Source organism: Falco cherrug, chromosome 3 (genome assembly GCF_023634085.1).
Source record: "Falco cherrug isolate bFalChe1 chromosome 3, bFalChe1.pri, whole genome shotgun sequence".
Classification (NCBI taxonomy): domain Eukaryota; kingdom Metazoa; phylum Chordata; class Aves; order Falconiformes; family Falconidae; genus Falco; species Falco cherrug.
Genome location: NC_073699.1, coordinates 60,634,542 through 60,655,307, shown reverse-complemented (window position 1 = coordinate 60,655,307; position 20,766 = coordinate 60,634,542). Strand labels below are relative to the sequence as shown.

Sequence of the window (20,766 nt, the reverse complement as noted above, 5' to 3'; positions counted from 1 at the left end):
GTGCTGCCCGCCTCGCTGCCACGCTATTCCCTGCCGGACCCCCCCGGTCTCTTTTCTCCTCTCCCCCCATCTCCGCGCTTTGCAGCCGCCCTCCCCCCTTTCCTGGAGCCCTTTCTTCTCTCTCGGCGGCGGGGGCCACTCCGCCCGGCCGCCTCCGGGGCCGCCCACTCCCTTTGTGGGAGCCGAGAGACGCTATGGAGCGGCAGAAACCCGGGGGAGGGGGTGGCCCCGGCGACACGGCCGCTGCCCCGCTCCCTGGGGCAGGGGGAGGGCTGGCGAGCGGCCCTGGCCCCCACCGCCGTCCGCTCCGTTGCGGCGGAGCCCCCAGCGCAGCCCGTGCCCCGGCGGGGGACCGGGAAGGGAGAGGAGCGGGCAGCCAAATTCAGCTCTGCTGCAAGGAGTGAGAGGGGCTCAAAACCGCTTTCCAGGCATGAGACAGAGGCAGCATGAGGAGATATTTACGAAAGTTTTCTTCCTTATTCTTTCTTCCTTCCCCCCCATTTCCCCCTTCCCCGTGGGGCTGGCCGGTGCGTTGCAGCCAAGATGCCAGAACGCTCCGCGGCGAGTTCTTGCTTTGCGAGTAACTTAATCACACGCATCCTCTTTGTTCGAAGTGCAGTAACTTGTGCCTTCCCAGGATGACTGAAGCTGGTGAGCAAGAGCAGTTCGCTCTCTGCCCCCAGCGTCAACGGTGGTGGACTCTGCGGCGTGCTGCGTTATGGGGGCAGCACTGGTGGACACCAGATGCTGTCACCTTCGGCTTGATTCAGCTTCTGGTGGAGTCAACAGCAGAATTTCTGCTGATCCCTACCCCCTTGCACATTAGTCCCCAGCCGTGTTAGGTCTCTCTTAAAACAAAAAACGAGGATGGAAAATGGTTGGAAGGCATATGTTGTACAGATGCACGACTTGGTTTTCTTTATGGTGAAATGTGGGGTTCAAGATGGATGTGTAGTGTGGGAGGTTAGCATCTGGATGTTTACACACTGCAGCAAAAAAATGTGTTTATTAATATCATTGTGTACCAAGATTCATCCTCCGGGTAAGGAGGACAAAATCAAGCCCAAGTAAACTTCAGCGTCCATATGTTTCAGCTTGTAAATAAACACACTTCACCTTGGTTATGAAAACTCAGTCTTCTAAACAAATGAAAAGCCAGACAAAATGATGCAAAACTTTTCACAACTTTTTTTGTGAGGTACCATCTTATGCCCACCACACAAACTTAATTCACTCCTATTTGAACTTGTATCCTAGCACACAGTTTAAAAATGTAGGAATTTTCCTAAAGCTGGTCAAATATAGGTGGTAAGTACATTCTTTTTTTATACAAATTGCAATGATCACACAGTAATCTGATGCAGCTTTTGCAGATAGTTTAGTACCAACAGTCTAGCTCTTATATAGTAGTTCACATTGTTAGAAACATCTTGATAAAATGCATATTTTTGTATCTGTGGTTGAAGATAACAGTGTATTTGACTTCTCCTAAGCCACCTCTCCTAGGGCTATTTAAATTAATAATTGTTTTTTTTCTAGTTGAAAGATCAGATCAGACCATTCTTCCTATTAGATTAAGTTGGGGTTTTTTTTTCTCTGCATGAGGGCACAGCTCATCTGAGGAAGTGTGTGTATCAAATCCTGCTGGTGGATAACAAACCGCCTTACAAAAAACAGAATTCACGATAACTGATCCTAAAACAATGTGAAGAATGTGATGCAGATTAGAATAGCCATGTTGCTTTTGCAGAAAGTAAACTGAAGCTCAAACTTGTAGCATCGTGATGATGGAAAAATACAATTTGTGGTGAGGCTGGAAAGATTTTCCCAAAGCTGTTGCAAGAGCATTCTAGAAGTCTGGGGGAAAGGTATATTGGCATTCCTGTGGCAAGTGCCTCGGTAGAGCTGTCGGCATGTCTTGTTTTTTGTTTGTCCCTGCTTTTGTCTTGTCAGCAGATGAGGAGAATGGAGTGTGAGACAATTCCAAGGGTCTGTCAGAAAGTGCTGAAGTCCAATCTAAGAAAAAAACACAGAATAGTAAAGTCACTGCACTGAACAGCTTTGAAGGTTAATGATTGGTTCAGCCTAAAGATTAGTATCTACATACCTATAAAATGTAGTTGGTATTTTTAGTCACAGGTGTTTTGTTAAAGTGTCCCCATCATATTGAAAAGTTGGGTTTGCATGGAGTCTTTTGTATCTACTAGTGGAGTAACTCTTCATGAAGCATGTATCATTAGAGTCTGGATCCAGATGAGTTATTTTACAGCCTCAGAAGCAAATAGCTATTTCAGGGGCTTATTGAGCAGCTTTGCTCTGTTGGAATGCATTCTTAATTATACCAGAGGTAACAGTGATACAGGTCTACAAAGCAGAAAGGGAAATCAGTTAATGGTTTTGCACACTATTGCCAATATTTCATAAATTTGATTCTGACACTGTCAGGTGATTTTTCTGTAATTAAAAAAAACCATCCTGCTACTATGCATGTGTGGTAATGGTAACTTTCAAGGCTGTAGTTGTAGATTAAATGTTTCCCCAGCTGCATCTGGCCTCAGCTTGTTTTTGTAAGCTACTTCCCTGCCTGGTGTTTTGGAGTCAATAGTCTTTTAAGTGCTGATGCGCAGGGGGTTGAATGGCCCCTGGGGTGCTCCATCTGGGCAGAGCTGTACACAAGTATTTCTCACGCTTATCGTTTGGGTTTCAAACCTACCTTGCTTCAAGAATCTGGTTTAGTTAAGTATGCTTAGGCTATGACTAATACACAAATTATGACATTATGGTCAGCAACAGCATTTTTTGCTGAAACATAAGGGTTATGGTTTGCTCATAAATTGTTAAAATACTTGCCCAGGAAGTGGGAGATTAACCTAAATCTCCTTAGTTTGAGGTGGTTTGAACCCACATCTCCAATTTCTGAATAGGTTGCTGTGTCACCAAGTTGCTGTGACAGGTAATGCAGGGGAGGGGGAGGTGTATATGAAATCTCCCCAAACCTCTGTTTGAAACTGAGCTACTGTGCAGCCAAGAGTGCAAGTTTTAAGGGTGCAGAAGGAGAATGGACAAGAAAAAAGCTGATGCTGTAGCTGGTCCTTCCCAAGATGGAAGCAAATCCAGTTACAGGCCTTACTCTTTTATTCATTTGTTGCAAGCAGCAATCAGGTGTCTGAATTCAGGAGAAACTTTATTGTATCAGTGTCTGCTGTTTTTTTACTTTTATGGTCTTTTAGGGTTTTTTTAGATCTGGCTTTTAGTCTACAAACCTAGATAGGTGGACCTTACACTACAGCCTTACGCATGGAACGTGTTCTGTGTGTTTACATAGTTTCCTCTGACGCTTTTGAAACTGAGTGCCAGACTTCCAGAAGGTACTTGGATGATCTTTGAAGACTTTGAAGAAAGCCTTGCACTTTCAAGATGAGCTGGATGTTACATTCCAAAATGCTTTCTGTAAGAGATGAAAAAATTAGGTCATAGGTATTTTGCCATATTGGATTGTAGTTTCGTATATGCTAATGGCTTGAGTAGAGCTTGTTTCCATCAGTCTAAATACCAGATTTTTCACAATATCTGCAACAAAGAATTAAGTGATATGGGAAATAGGAAGGTTTCTATCTCCTGCAAAGTTTGTTTTGTTTGGAAATATTTTCCTTTTAACATTTCTGTTATGCTTCCACTGGTGCAAATATTGTTTCCTGATAAGAGAATGCTAAAAGAAACATAAAGTCCCTTGAGACTTGTGGAAAACTTGGTGCTGTTTGCAACTTGCAGTGTGAGGCAGGAGATGGAACTAAAAATGTGATAGGCACCTGAGGCAGAACCACTTAATGTTGTGATAAGGTGAAAAGTTCATTTTTTGGCAAAATTTGGCATAATGGCATACTTGGCTTAAGTTCTCACTTTTTACCTGGGTTGGAAGCTTCAGTCACAGTGAACCTACACACCACACCCCTTGTGTCTTCACGCAGGTTAAGTAGCAGGGCCACAAGATACTTAGTAACTGACCATGCACTATTGAACTTGTTAAATTGTGTGATAAGTCTCAGGTCCACACACAAAGGAGCAAGAGCAACAACATGGGGCACCCTCAATAATGAAGCCAGAGAAATGAGCCCTTGCCAGCAATGTTGCATGACAGCCATCACTGAATTATGGGAGCAGCTTCCCAGAGCTTATGGCATATGGGGGATGGTGGTGGCTGTCTACAGGGGTTTAAGACTCATTATGGGATACAGGCGAAGAACATTTTGGGATTGTGTAAGACTTTGGGATGCATAGATGAGGGGCCAAAGATGGAGACAGGAGAGAGGGCAATCAAGGGTCTAGGAAAGAACAAGTATGGGCAGCAGAGGGGTAAGATGTTAAAGGAGGCCAATTGGCTGTAACCAGGTTGCAGGTCAATATGCTTGTCTCTCTGCTCCCTGTAGCTCATCAGTACATGTCCTGTAACGATGTACCTTCTGTCTTGTCTTTTTACAAACCTCTGTTTCTAAATGCCCCCCTAGGTGAGGGGGTCTCTGTACTGTGCACATAGAGAAATAAGAGCCACTTAGTTGAGAGGAGACCGTGAGTCACAGGGGCTTGTGTGTCTTGGGTGCCTGTGGCTGGAGAGAGTGTCGTGTGTGTATGTTTTTGTGGGTCTGTGTGTCAGTGTGGGATCACCAGCAAACAGCCAGCCAGCCAGCAGGATGAGTGGCTTGGGAGCCAGGTATCAAATTTGCCATAATTTTTGGGTGGGTACTGGAGATACCAGAGGGTTTGCAAGTTGGCTACTAGAGGGACCAGGGGATCTAAGGCAACTACAAAGTAGACCATGGGGTCTCGGGGCCAGTCAAGAGACCCATCTGCATGTGTGTGTCTGTCAGGCGCGTGGTGATGAGAAGGTCCAGGGGCAGTTATGAGGTAGGATTGGGCATCTTGGCCAGTAACTGGAGAGATCCATAGTGGGTGTGATGGAGGTGGCGGTGTGCGTGCAAGGCAGTCTGTGGATCAGTGGCTGGAGTGCGGCTGGGGGCCTCAGGGGCTTACATGCCCAGGTGCTGGCAACAGGGGAGACTTGGGATCCAGGGTGGGGGTGGGTGGGTGGGTGGGCAGTCTGATGGAGTCTATATTACATCTATATATGAATGTATGTTTTCTACTTAAGGTCTTTTATCCTGATCAGCTGGAGCAGGGAACAGGATGAGACCAGTGGTGGTGATTGCATATTTGCATTTCTGTCTTTGATCTATGTGGCTTACCATATGTATATGTATGTATATGTGAGCTGCAGCAGCTGCCTGTCTGTTTGTCTACAGGACTTGGCACACCCCAGCAAAACTCTGTAGAAGAGCAGATGTAATTCTGGAGATCTGGGCTCTTGTTTTCTCTGGCATTGTTTTGCTGCTGAGGCCTTAATGTTGTGGACTTTGTTCTGTATAGTACTCTACAAAAGTCAATTTAGATGACCTGTCTTATGAAGTCACCTCAAACAGAGGCCACATTGTGTGCTCCCAGGAACGCTGACTGTGTGGGTACCACTGCATTAAAACTATAAGCTTCCCTAAATATATAATATTCAACACAAATATATTTTAAAACTTTTCTCAAATAGAAATGAGGCTTGATGGTACTGAAAAGAATTTGTAGCGTAAAAATAACATAAAAGGTAATGGATGTTAGCTAGGTGCAGATTTTGCCAGTTGAGGTCTGACTTGAGGATGGGAGAGGAAGAAAGAACCATGAGCCATCTCTGTGTTTCTGGTGATCTGAAAAAAACACCTTGGACATTCTGTGGGGAAAACATTGTGCTGACCTTGATTAGAAAGTCTGAAATCTAAAATCTGCTTTGTGTTTTTCCCTCACTTACTTTAAAAGAAAGTCAGCACCAACAAGCCACAGACTTTCCTCTTTTTCTCAGAGTACAAAGGTATGTGACAGAAAAATGCCTTGAAAGCTTTCAGAGTAGACTGAAGATTAAGATAAAAAAAACATTTGTCTGTCATAAATATTTTCTACATTCCCTGAGGGCTTAGAAAATGCATCTCTGGGTATTCAGGACTATCAGTGTGTGTTGATCAGTTGTTTGTATTTACAGCTGTTGCAGAGAGGATCTTCAGGTGGGGTTTGCTGCCTTCTCCTGTGGCTATTTATGTCCTCCAGGCATCCCTTCCTGACCAGAGGAATAGTGTGTTGAAGTTTTGCAAGATGAGATCAGTTAGGTCAGCTTGCAGGAATTGTGATTTGTGCAGCTAAGGTTTGTGACAACTAACATCAAACTTCACATTTATATATGTTTTTAGGTACTTAAGTGATAACTCAGAGGCCCTGTACAGTGCCTCTGGGCACAAGGATATGGGTACAGCTCTCTGGCTTTGAAGTTTGGGGTTAGTGCTTCATTTACTTGTGGGTCAGAGTTTAAAAAAAAAAAAAAAAAAGGGTAGGTATATCTGTGTTAGTTCTTTCTTACTTCTGTGATTTAATGATTTCTTGATCGTTCTGTGTTTTTTAGGGGGGGGGAACTTTCACCCTGAGATGTAATTATTTTATGCACATTTTTGCATATTAAAAGCTGTATACATCGCAACTTTAAAGTAAAACTAGAAGAATTATTTTGTAGTTACAGTAGATATAAATAACGCTCTAACATTTAGAAAGCATAGAAGTGTAAGACTAAAAATACTACCAAAAAATAAGCCTTCAATATCCTTATTACAAAGATATGTAGATGCACATAATTTAGGCTTCCCCTCATGTGAAACAGCAGTTATGATTCTCAAGCTTTTCCTTGTGTTCCCGGCAGAGTGAAACAGACTGAAAGGATGCTTTGGTTTTACCTGGAAACCTGACTTTTAAGTGCCCCCTGGAAAATCGCTGCTGCTGTAAATGGCCGTGTGATCTCACAGGGCTGTGGGAAGGGGGGGGGTTGCATGGCAGGCACTCACCCACTGCCCTTCCCACGCCTGGGCCAACCTTGCAGGCTGTGTAAAACAGCGACTAATGTGAGTTGGTCTGCCTTGTCCTCTTTGGGCTTTTGCTGCCAGGCAAGGCCATGAAGATCCCATTGCTGCTTTGTGTAGGCAGAGTAGTTTTCAGCCTTTAGCAATTCCTTCTGTTTTATCATCTTTAACTGGTTAGCTTTTGATGATTTTTTTAAAACTTCCATTTAATACAGTAACCACTCTGTCAGATATTCCCTAACCAATTCTTTTACGTTAGTTTCGGATTTGAAAGTTGTTTTGCAAGCACAATGTAATTCCTTTCTGTGAGCTCATTTATTGTACTGTGAGATTCAGCCCCTGTCTTGATTCCCGCATGAGAATAAAGGTTAAAAAGCTATTTAAAAAATGGTCTTCCTGAAGTGGAAACTTTATTTTTCTTTTCTCTTGGCTCTGCCTGCATTTTTACTGGAGTTTTGCTCCAAAATGACCTTGAAGATAGGTCTGTGTTCACTGCCTGCTCTATCATATTTGTATAAGCTTTTACTTGTTGAAAAACTGAGAGGACAGTGCAGAACCTGGATTGCTAATTCAAAACAACTTCTATAGTCTTAGTTTGATTATTTGATTTTTTTTTTTCTGGACCTGATGAAGCAAGAAGTTTAATAGCAAAATCCTAGCTCTTTATAAATCAGTGGCACAAGTCATAATGACTATAATAAACCTTGGAATTCAACCATTGAGCATAAGTGCAAGCTAGAGCTAGCACTGATGCTCTCTTGTATTGATATTTTTTGTTCAGTTTTCTGAAAGCACAACGGGCATTTTGTCTTCTGCCACAAAACTTGTCAGGTTAGAGAAGTGTGTAAAGAAATCCTTTTTGTGGGAAGGAGGGAAAAAAAAATCCCAGTAGTGACTGGCACTTCCAGTGCAGTTTGACTGTGGCTGAATGCTTCTCTTCCAGGGAGGACTGGAGCAGGGTCGAGTTGACTTTCATTTTGTTTACCCGGATGCCAGCAGACAGAGCTGTGCAGCCATGGCACAAGGTGATGGGTGGGTGGGCATGCTGGCTGTCCTGCAGGATGGCAGGCCAGGGGGCCTGGCTGCACCTGGTGTGCCGCTGCTGCTCCCTGCTCAGGCCGGGCTGGATGGAGCATGGCCAGTGTTCACTAGTTTCTTAGGATTATTCCAGATCAGTCCAGGAGTATCTAGACAATGAATGAATCAATGAGAATCTAGCACCAGCAGCAGGCTTGTGCTTGAAAAATCAGTTAATAATTATACCTTCCCTGTTTCTAGCTGTTGCTTTGCAGAATTGAGAAAAGGAACTCCAGAAGGTGCTTCACTAATAAAGAAGAGAGTCTACTGGTTTTTCTTGTCTAGTTTCCCCTTACAAATGCTTCTTATTCAAATGCATGAATAGCTAATGTGTATTTTGCTATTCTCCTTGCCACACCATTCATATATTTTACTTGCCTTTACAATGCTGCCTTTTGTGCATATCTTGCACTGGTTTAAGAGGGGAGGGCAAAAAAGGCTTGTAAATGTGTGCTAATGCTTCTGATGATTAGGTTGTTTCTACTTTATTGGCTGAGAAAGGCTAGATAACATAAGTTTGAAGTGAGGGTTCTTTGAATTGTCAGGATTTGTGGAAACCTTGGTTCAAATTAAGGTTGTGAAATATCTGATGTTGAAATTTCAAGGATTCCTTTTATTTACTTTAGCTTGTAGACTGTCTAAAATGTGTTCTCAATGACTTCTACTAGAAAACACCCTTTAAAATATGCTGAAGAGTTAAAAATTTTGATGGGAAAATGAAGTATCAAATGAACTCCACTGTCCCTGGGAGAATTGTTGTGAATTTATATTGCCAATTGTTCATTTATTCCTTCAGTAGTTGCTAACTAATGTGTTTGTTTGGTAAGGCTCTTTTTTTAATTGCCCAAGTAATCTAATTTTTTTTATGGGGTCATATATCCCATTTACAGGATTAAGAAAAACATTACAAATAGAAAGCAAATCTGGCATGTATCTAGAACTCCATGATTTGTGAATAAAATTGGGTATTTTTAAGAGTTATTTTTTGATATTAACAATAAATCTCACTAAAAGCTGGCCAGAATTTTAGAAACCATGGATTTTTTTTGCTAATGCAAAAATGTGAGCTTGTTACTGAAATGGTCTTTAGAAGTAAACATGAATTTTAAGCTAAAACTTATGGGAGTAAGTCCATTCAAGCCCTATTCTAATTTATCTTCCTTGAAGTAGGTTTACAGTGTGTCTGCCAATGTCCTCCAGAGCCAGTTTATCACTGCTAAAGGCATGCAGCAAATGCAAATACTAGAGCCAGATGGACAGCCCCTCATTACCTGAGAGTGGTCACACAAGGAACAACTTAGTTTCTTCCATATTTGATAATATTGTAATGGGGACATTTTTTAATAGACGAAATGATTTTGCAAAGTATGGTGTAGGTTTCCTGTGAGGTGGAGGAGGCTGGTCGTTGCAAGCAAGGACAAAGATGCATGTTGTTGGGCAGGGAACTTAAAATGAAATGTGTGATGACCAAAGGAGAATAGATCTTTCCACAGTGGTGATAGTACATGGTCTGAAGGCAGCAATAAAACAGCAGGTACAAATCGTGATTTTTGGTGGACAGCTGTATTTATTTAATGTGTATCTTGGCATGGATTAGAGGGTGCCATGCTGGTATTTAGCTCCAGTGGCATCTTGGGCTGCTCAGAAACGTTTTACTGTGGGTACTTGGTATAAGGATCAGCTATTGCTGTGCTGCCGTGGCTGATAGTGGTAATGGACAAATCCAAGTTTGGATTTGGATTTGGCTGAAAATTCCGCTGTAGCGATAGGAAAAGAGGGTAAAAAGGGGCTTTTCAGTGGTGCAGTGGCAGGGAAGAGGTCAGGACGTTTGCCCCAAAGAAGAAAACCCCTTCTGTATACCGTATAGTACTGACTGATGCTACAGTCTCTAAAACTTGAGCAGCCCTCCTCATCTTTTCTGTTCTTAAGGACAATGAGAAATAAGCTGCCCAGTCTGCAGCTGTGCCTTGCATTTCCCACAGTAAGCGGCAAAAACATTTGGGGTGTTTCAGGGGAGGATCCAAATGTGCCTTGCATATTTTTTTTAGTGTTGCTGTAGCATTGCTGAATTTTAAACTAAACTACTTGAACTCTCAGTCCTGATCTTCAGGCTGTTAGAATTTTCTTAAATTGCCCTATGGGCTGAAATGCATCATTCTTGTTTTCAGGCCAAAGGCACAGCTTTTGCTAAATCGTGTCTGTTTGAAAAGAAATATGCAGCTGTTTGTAACCAGAATACAGTTACTGTGAGTGACAGTAATACCAGCTGTGTTGCACACTTCAGCTGGTGGAATAACTGAACAGCATTCTCATAGATGCCCCTGCTCTGTTCACTAAATTGACACAACATATAGAGGTTGTGCAATTAATTGTGCTATTAATATTTTCAAAATGGTTGCATGTGTGCCCTGTACATCAGCTAATCTGTGAGCCTGGAGACCAGCAGATGTAAGTAAACAGAGCGTGGTGATTTGCAATTTTACATCGTTGCCTAGAGTAAAATGCCTAGAAAAAAGGAGAATATATTTTACTTTTTGTAAAGATCAGAAAGCCACCTTTATAGTATGTTGAACAGCTGGTTATAACTGGAAAAAACAAAACGAACCCTACAGAGATCACTTCCCAATTAACCACTTAAATGGAAGATTGCGAAATCTTGTCAATAGAGATAAGGGTGTTATCAAATTTTGCATGTCTTCAGTGTTACACACTTGCAAATCCTTTTAGATCCATTCACGCTGGAGGAAATGTGCTCCCTTCTCCCAGGAAGATCTGGCATTGATAGAGGGCTGCATGTGCCTTGATAATGGCTTTGTGCCTGCTGGAATGAAAACATTTTTCTTCTCTGTCTGGAAAAAGAACATTGTTGTAAAGCAGGAGGGCTGGTAGTTCTCAGGTGCCCAAACCTCTTCAACTTGAAATAGCTTTTGCTCATTAATGGAAAAATTTCACTTACTTTAAATAGAAATTTAACTTCCTCTAAGGCAGCTGCAATTGTAATATTAAGATAGTGCATTCATGTTGAGAAAGTGAAAAAACCCAGCATTTTTTTAAATTAAGAAAATGAAATAAATTATTATATATGTTCTATGAATAACAAGCTTTAAGTGAAAAATACATTTTAGAGTTCCTTTGTAGTACAGCTACTTGCTGTAAGATATCATCTATGGTCACAAAGAGATGCCAGCTTCTTCAAGGGGTCCTTCCTTATGTTTACATGGGAAAAGAAATGGTAACGTTTTGTCTGCTTGCGATACTGAGACACAGTACAGAAGTGGCTTGGACCACTAAACCTTTAAAATTCTTCTCAAGCTCAGGTCTCTTAAACTTTGCAAGTGATAAATATAGATTTAGTCAGGAGAGAGCTAATAGATACTTGGGTCATAACTTCCTATTTATTATAATAAATGATGCAGTGTGAAGCCTAAAACTGCACATTTGTGCTTGCAAATTTAGTTAGGATTAAACCCAGACAGGATTTTCATTTACAAAGGAAACTGTTACCTCAGGCTGAAAACTGGTGATAGAAAAGAAGTGTAGTGTGAGCTGTTACCTATTGAGGTAGTCAGAGTAAAAGGTAGTGATAGGGGAAAGGTTACTTTAGGTCCAACATCAGTAAGAACAACAATGTTCTGTCTTGATATTGGGGTACATCAAGAGTGACAAATGACTGAGGTCCCTAGTCTTTGGCAGTGTGATCAGCATGTCAATACTACTGTCATATTAATCTAAGCTAATAGTGTCTTAGGCTGCATATAAGCAAAACTGACAAGACACCAAAGTATTTAATAGCTGTGGCTTGTATTTACTTTGGGTTTGAGCAAAAATTGTTCCTGGGATTAAGGTGACTTCAGGAAAAAAAAGTAATGCTAAAAGAAAGAACAACCCCTAAACCAACAAACACTATGAATTAGACTCTTCAGCATGGGAAAAAGTTTTGGGCAAACAAGAAAGAACTAATTTCATGGTCTGGCAAGTTTGTTGTTTCTTGGCAGTCTGCCCACCTGTCAACTTTTGCCTCTTTTTGCTTTGGTGTAAATGCTATGGCAATTTCTGGCTAGATTCTTCAACAGGCCAATGCTAATAAAAAAATCAATGCTTGCAAGACATGACAGAAATATGGATTATACTTTGAAAATACATGATATACAGAGAATACTCACAAATTACCCTGCTTTTGTATCAAGTTGTACTGTCTGATGCTGAAAACTAGTATGAAAGCATGAAAGCTAGCTTTCTTCTTTTCTTTCTACCACCCCTTAGTTTGATCTGACTGCAAGAAAGCAGCAAGTTACTGCAATATTGAAGATAATAGAAACTGCTGTGATGGTCTCTCTTTTTTTCATATCCCCAAGAACACAAACTTAATTTTTTTGTCTTGGATCTCTGAAATTTGTGAAGGACCAAGCCATAATACTAGAAATCACATTAAGGACTGTAATGTAAGCTATTAAACCTATTGTATTTACCCATGTTTTCTATTCTCTCGAACATTCAGCTGACAGCTATCAAGTGGGATTGTGCACTCCTTTGGGAAACAAGGTAGCTTTTTTGTAGGAATTGGTAGATGGGACTGAAAATCAGTTCAAACTCCTTCATTGTCAAGCATTTGCAGGCTGACTCATGTCTTTGCATCCTTATCCTCTCTATTTCCAATCTGAGTATGTGTTGTGACTTTATGATCTACATCTGTGCTTGCAAGCTCTGAGCATGAGCGGGACTCATAAGGTAGGACACTGTAAAGTTTGCATTAGCTAACATGAGCAATTAGCTTCATAATCTAAAGGATACTGGTTTAGTGTTAGATACCAGTTTACAATGAATATTAACACATCTGTAGTGTAAAAAAACCTCAATAGTTTGTGGAAGAATATTAATTTTTGTGTAACAGAGGTGATGAGCTTCAGTGTCTTGTGCAGATGTATTAGTATTGCTTGGCCTTCCATTTTTCTGAACACTTAATCTAGAAGTCTGGGGTTTTCTTTGTTGTAGACATTTAGTGAGTTTATTTCCCTAATTTAACTTTCTCTCCTTCCAATACTGCATATTGGGAGACTCAACATCTTGCAGTTAAGACTTAATTGGGGTGTAATGCTTTCTTCCTTCTCTTCATTTTCCATTGCTTTTTATATTTAGCATGCTGCTACTTATGCTTTGAAATTTAAGATTTTATTAGGGTTCAGGTTTTCTCCCCTCTTTTTAAAACAAAATAAATCGCCTTGTTCAACTGCTCTACTACACTCTGGCCATCATCCTGGCTCTAAGCTGGTTTTTGAGATGCAAGTTATGCCAGACTGTTACTATTTTAACCTTCACAAACTACATGGAGGAAACTATTGGGGGGGAAGAATACTATAGCTCATATTCATTCTTGAGTGAGCAAACTTTTGCCTTCTGTCTTTGCGGTCTGAATTTGACAGATCTTTATTAATTTGCAGTGTTACACTTCTTTCCAATACATTTCTGAGCACTGAATGCTAACTAGCACATCATCTAGCCCAAGGCAGACCGCAGCAGGTAAATGACTGTTACTGCAGTACCCTGTCTCCATTATAAGGCTCTTGTTAATAATGCTGAATGCACATAAGTAACAGTAGAAAATGTTTGTCAGAGAAGCTTTTTGCCATTTGGACAGAGGAACTGGCAAGGTTTGGTCTTTGTAGCTTGTTTGTGCTCTAACAGCTTGCAGGGTTCAAGCAGAATGGTTTTGGTCACATTAACTGCTGTAATGGACTTTCTGTTGTCTGTCTTCTGGTGCTCCAGTTGGATTGTTTAAGAGTGATTTGCAAAAGCTTGACAAAATCAGAGCTGTAAAATAATCAGTATTCTGATTGTTCTGAAAGTAAGTGTGTATGAGCAGTCAGCAAATAGCTGCAAAGTAACCTGTTTTACAGATAACCTGAACTCATCCCAGGGCCTCATGTGAAGTATACTACTTTCATGACTGACCAGGCTGCAGTACAGCAGAAAAGAATCTTTGATTTACTTTAATGTGCTTTACCTGTAGTGCCTTGAAAAGAAGGCAAAACTTGTTCTCGGGTGTGTTAACAAAACTGTTGAGAATTTAAGAAATTATTCTACTCCAGTTGGTGCTGATGAGGTCTGAGGAGCCTCACAGTTGGAGAGATGCAGACTGCCAAGAATTCAGAAGGGCAAGAGGTTTAGGGAATTGACTGTGAAAGATTGAAAGGGTTGTTTACTTATTCTGGAAAAGAGAAAAGGGTATGTGATAACAGCCTTTCAGGTCATCAAAAGCTGCAGTCAAGGTCATGAAAGATCATGAATGCAGCAAAGAGGACTAAATGTGTAACTTTTATAATAATAAAGCACCGGAGTAGACTTGTCAAGGATGTTGAAGAATATTCCTCATTGGAAGCCTTTGAAAAAGGCAAGTTTAGTATGTTCTTACATTGAGAACTGATTGAGTTAAACGTAATCTTTCTCAGCTAGTATTTCTATGATTAACATGTTAGTCAGCTTTGCTCCACAGTAAGAAAGAGAGAACAGGTTTTAGGAGAAGACAGTAGTCTGTCATGGTAGTGAGGTTTTGGTTTTTAATCTGAAGTAGTTTAATCTAAACATTGCAAATGAAAGTTTGCAGAGGTTCTGCTAATAAAACCATACCCCTTAGCTCCTGTATTGTGTTGTGCTACCAGAAATTCTCCTTTCTATAGGGCTAAAGAAAAATGATCAGTTTTCAAAGTAACTTCTAACTAGTGGCTTGCTACCTAAGCCTATTTGTATAAGTTGTAGTGAAGCTTTTAGTTTTTCAAGTGGGGCGATGCTGTAGCTAATACATATTTTTACGCAATGCCTTCACAAATGAAGGTTTGTTTTTGTAAGGCAGGTTGAGTGTTATACCCCGGTTTCTTGCTGATTCTAGGAACAGGGAATTAGTGTCTTAATCGCCAACTTCTAACTGCAGGAATTTCAGAGTGTTTATTTTAGGGAAATCAGCCTGGATTTTCATTGTGATTACAGGATAGGATTCTGATGAAAGTGTATGGAAAAGGTTAAGCTAGGGACATTTGCTGGTAAAATATAATGAGGGTAAATCTATTGAGCAGGCAAGGAATCTGAACCCAAGCCCAATAGTTCCAGGGCTTTTATTTAGTAAACTCATTTAATCCAAAACTTGAATAAGACAGAACAACTAAAAAAAATATCTGTGCTATTGAAAATGGTCTGAGAATGTTATAAAGAATGTGACCTCAGCTTCTGCAGTGTAATACTATTACATATTTTATACATTCTAATACTCTGACATTTTATTACATTTTTCCCTTAGCTCTTTGTGTTTTCCTGAAGTGCATCAAACTATTCCGAACAACTGTCACTGTGTCCTCTGTAAATGTTTTCAGTAAATGGAGAATCTATTGCTTGTGGGCAAACTCCAACATTGCCTGCTTGTTATGAACTGCTGATTGACTTAACATTTTTAAAAACTGTATCTTGCAAATGAGATTAGACCCCTTCAAGTATTTCTGTGTTCTGAGAAATGACACAATAAAAAGCTCATTGTTACTGCACACATCAGTTCTTTATGTCTAAGTCACATCTACTTTGTTCATTTGCAAATTACTGCTTTATTAAACTCAGCACAAAAAAAATCCCAAAATACTTATGGAAAAATTGGGCCATTGCTTACTAAATGCTTCTCTAGAGTTCTTCATCAAAATCTGGTTTAGAGCCTTCATTGTGTACACTGATGAACAATCCAGAAAACATTGTCACCTTCTGGTCTCAGTTCTTGGCTTGCTTCAGATAATCTTTTGTCTTCATTTCCCATCAGTTTTTGTCTTCTGATTTCTTAAACTCCAACAAACACTTCCCTAATCTATTCAGCTTTCAAGGGGCATCAGACAGATCAGTGAATCTGGATTCAGCGGAAAGCTGTCTTAAATGTGACCTTCCTCTAAGTTCTGCCATCCTCACTGTTGATCAGGTTACCAAAAAGTATTATCTTTGTGTATTGAACATATTTACCAACATAATGAAACCTATATAAAGCAGAACGCTCGTGTATCCTTCTGCTTGTACAACTGTGTGTGAAAGAAATGAATTTAATCACTATGCCTCTGCTAGGAAGATTATTATTCTGGAGACCATCTCCCTTTCTCCACATGCTATCTGTAAAATGTGAAGAAGTACAGATTCACCCTGTCTTGTCAGTCACATTGTGAGAAGCTGTACAGTTAAATGTGTTCAAAACCCCTGACAATATGTGAATTTTGCCAAAATGTACATATCTACTTTCCCTCTACCTGAAACAGGACAGTGATGAAGTACTATTAATTTCCTGAGGGGTGGGGGGGGGGTGCGGAATCATTGATTGGGAGTGAAATTGGAGTTTCATTCAGATGTAGCTGTTGAGAATGCAGACAAGGATCCTAAACTGAGAATACTTTTTGAAGACAAGGAGGGCAATAAATATGTCTAAAAGCCTTTGATAAATGAGACACAACTGCATGTGGTTCCCACACTTTTATTAGTAAAGTGTCTTTGGAGAACAGTAATGCTTCTGTACATGGGCAGCCTATTTGACCTAGACAAAATGTTCAACAAGTCCAGGATATGTCAGATCTGCTGTACAAATGCTATGGCATTGGTCTGCTGTTATGCAGTAAATCAGGTGTATTCAGAAAGTATCAACCGATGTGCATTGGTCACAGTTGGAGTTGCCAGAACCCTGGAAATGTCCCAGATCCTTGAAATTCTCAGTGAAAACCTGAAGGGTGCTTGGTACTCTATACCTATAATAAAATCAAAATTTCTAAACACATTAAGAATTTGAGTCTTCAGGGAAGGTGATGGTGCTTAATATCTGCCACAAGGAGCTTGTGAGGACTTCTGTAGACCCTGGGTTCAGTAAAGTAATTCTCAAAGAAGTGCAGGCCATATGATCAGCTATAAACTTTACAGTACAGGGATAGCTCTCCTGATTGCCCACATCTTTTACTTATGCCATGATATATCACAATCCATTATGACTTTGGAAATTGTCAGCACTTTGAATCTGGCCCTATAAGCTGCATGCTCCAACTATCCCCATTCATTCTGAATGATTAGAGTTGATAGGTGGATTGAAGCGTAAAATAGAAGTTGACTGCCTCATCTGTGTAAAAAAGCTCTTAGCCTGTCTTCCTTTTCCCTGGCCTACTGCATGCTGACCAATTGTTCTTCATTCAAATACATTACAACTGGCTTTGTTATGAGCAAGCCTTTTCCCTGACTTTTGGTGAAACATTAATGCTATGTCCTTCACCACAAGGTCTGTCTGCTGACCTATACATACAACAAATCTATCTAACCTTTGAATTCTTCATTGTTGTCACTTCTTTAAGAATTGAGCACTGTTGAGTGTGAATGCGACACATCCACATTGCTGACTGCCTTGGTAGGGATTTGATTCCCTCTGCTTTCCCTGAGCTTGAGTTGTCTTGCACTGTAGGAAAGCTCTGAATGGCATCATTCTGACAGCACCCACTCAGGTTTTCAGTTTTCCTGTAGTGAGTTTCAGTCATGCATCTGGCTAAAACCAAATCCTTACAAATATGAGTGCAACTTGTTTGAACATCAGATGAAAAAACATTGTGCTCCACTCCTGTGTTTACCTATAGTGAACCAGTTGTTATTTTTTTCTTAAGGTCAAATTAGAATCTATGCACTATTTTTCTGGTATTGGGTGGTGTGGGAATCTCTGGTCTGGGGCAAATGGGCATCTGAGGAGCTGGAGAAAATTAAGTAAAGAGTTTACCTTGCCGTGAAAAGAGCTTGCCAGCAGTTAGAGGAAAGTGAGTTTAATTAAAAATTCTTCTAGCTTTTTTCAGGACCACCATAGTGGTCCATGCAAAATGCTGAACAGTAATTCCCAAAGATGGGCCTGAAGGTAGAAAGATAAACAGCAAATAGTGTGAAGAGTTGACTGCAAGGTAGTTTAACAAATTGAATATAGTCAGCCAAACTAGATTAGCAAGATGAGAAGTCTACTACTGAATTCTGTACAGATCCATATGGAGATCGCTCACAGCTGGTTCAGAGCTACAATTGTCTAATGTGATAATGGAGCCTGACTGCTCAGCAGTGAAACAGCGAGGATTCTGTATGTAGCACTTGCCTTCCTTTCTAGGGGGAATAAGTATGATGAATCCAAATCAATCATTTGTGCTGGACTTTAGATAGCGAACTGTGAAAGTTACATCATTGTCTCCAAGAATGCAAATATAATTTGCTAAAAATTCAGTTTAATGAAACATGGTATCTTCTGCCAGAGTTTTATGTCTGTTACGGCTGCTTGCATTTTACAGCAGGGTATGATGACAGTCACTTATCCATAAATGGCTCATTTAAGTGACTGATTCTGTGGTTGCTTGTCTTTATCATACCTACCTATCATATCTTCCAAAGAGAGAGAAAAATGTACTTCACTAGATATTTAGATGTTTTTTTCCTCGTTTTCGGTGTTTTGTTTTGTTTTTTGGGGTGGGGTTGGCAGAGGAGCATTTAAGAGCTCTTGAACTCACAATCCTGAGTACTCAGCTTTTCTTAAGAAAAGACTGAAGAACAATGTTCTTTAAAGATACAACTAATTTCTTTGAAATCTGCTTTATTTTCCCCATTTTATTGCAGATACTTAACTTTGTTAACAAATTGGCTCCTACACTAATCTCAAGTCTACCCTGAAATCAATGGCCACACCTCTGCAGATTGCCTTAAAATTTGATTGTGTTAAAGAGAAACAGAGGTGAACATAATCAGCTAGGATTTGAAGAGACACCAGTACCTTGCAGGATGAACCTAGGAACCTTTTGCTTTTTACTTGGATCCTGGGGAAAAAACTCCAGTGCAACTCAGTTGGATCGAAGTGTTCTTTCTTATCTCTCTGGGACCCAGAAAACTCATCATGAGACCTAAGGTTGCTGTACCATTATTCATTTCACTATCAGTCAGCAAATTTATTAGCTGTCAGTGAGATGCTTGGTGACAAGCAGACAAAAGGGATGAATCCAGGGTGAATGCTACAGTGACTTGAGCTTGGGGTTTTGGAATGAAGCTTGGCCAGCATCAACGCTTTTTCTTTGGAGCCTTGCTATTCCTTTGCCACAAGTCCATTGACTGAAGGTTACTGTAGGCAAATTATGTCACTGTAACAAATGACCTTGAAAAGCAATGGCAGGGATACTGCGTAATATGAGTGAAGGTAATGAATGACCTGGAAAGTAATAGATAGTTCTTGAAGACTGGCCGGTGGACCCCTACATGAACAGTAATGAATACTGAATAAGGAAGATCTTATAGCATTGAATAGTAATGTAAAAAAGGATGCCCTCTTTCGCCAATGAGTTTTATTGTCCCATAGGAAAATGGAGGGGCACATTTCTGCTTTGCCTTTAGCTTTAGGTCTGGAGCAATACTGTGCCCATACTGCATGAGGTGAGAGAAGACTGTGCAGAAAGCATGTTACTGGCAGAAGAGCCTCACCAAAGTGGTTAATAGGATGTCTTCAGCATACGTATCTGCATCAGATTTAGGTGTAATGAGAACAAGGTGTCTGACCTAGTCTGGATTTAACTTAAATGAAGTCAGGAATCAAGAAAACAAAAGATGGATGTCCATCTCCATGCTGTTAAGTTTTGAGTATAGCACAATTGAAAACACATTTTGTTATTCATACTATAGTGCAGAGGGTTAAGATTTAGCCACATTTTTGATACTTGAAGGCAAGATTTAAATAGCACTAAAACTTTTCTCCAGGCTTTCCAGGGTGATGCAATTACTGGGCAGACAAAGATACTTTAAAGGAATATTTAGTGTTGCCTTGTTGAGGTGGACCGCTACGTAACATATTAATATTACAATATTTTTTATATATGTTTTAAATTAATAAAGTAAAAGGGTTCATATAGTTTTGCTAGTAAAAAAGACATATTTTCATAAATACAACTGGAATTTTTTTATTTTCAGAATTCCTTTTAACAGAAGAAAACCATGATTTTTTTAATACCTTACTATTGCAACAGCAGCAATTCTTGTGGCACTGTTAAAATGCCAAAGCTCTAGCTTTGATTTCAGCCCATTGTGTTTAATTTCTAAAGACAGGGCTCTTTTTCCAAAAATAGTTTCTTTTTTTCAGAGTTGCTTCTGAGTAGAAACGGGAGTATCTCTGTTACACCATAATCATGCAAGAAATAAAAGCTTTTTAGCTCAGGAGGGAAGGCTGGGAACTGATAACGTTTCTGAGAAGCTGTGCGTAATTTTTGTCACATGCAGTATTCTGTAAACTTCATCAGTGGCCTTCAAGCCAAAGTAAAACTTAACTTCTTTTAGAAAAGGATTCCCAGTCCAGTGGCAGTAATCTTGAAACCTGTAGTCTGTTGTTTCATTATTCCAGCGCATGGGAGCAACACCTTTTGAAAGTATGGTAAAGGGTTTGTGTAAAGATTAATAAGTGACAGGCAAAATATCCCTTAGACTTTACACACGCTGCAGGAAAGCCCGGAGCACATGTCTGAAGCGCAGTCTTTAAAACTTGTGAGCCTGGAGCATGTTGTTCAGGACGTAGCACTGCTGCCAGAGAGCTCCCGGTAAATGGCATTTTCCACACGGGCCAAGTGTGTGCCGTGCAGTTCCTCCTTGCTTCTGGCAGCGGGCCCCTTGTCTTCCTGGTTTTCATCATTTCATGAAGTGAAGAGAAGATTTAGTAACTGGAAGAGTTAAGTTTACCATCTCTTGTGTTCCTCAGCAGTAAAGC

General features: G+C 40.4%; 1 protein-coding gene across 1 annotated transcript in view; it reads left to right on the top strand.

Moving 5' to 3' along the window:
- The window catches only part of LAMA1 (laminin subunit alpha 1), a 108,143-nt gene that overhangs the window by 383 nt on the left and 86,994 nt on the right, over positions 1–20,766 (top strand). The window lies entirely within an intron of this gene.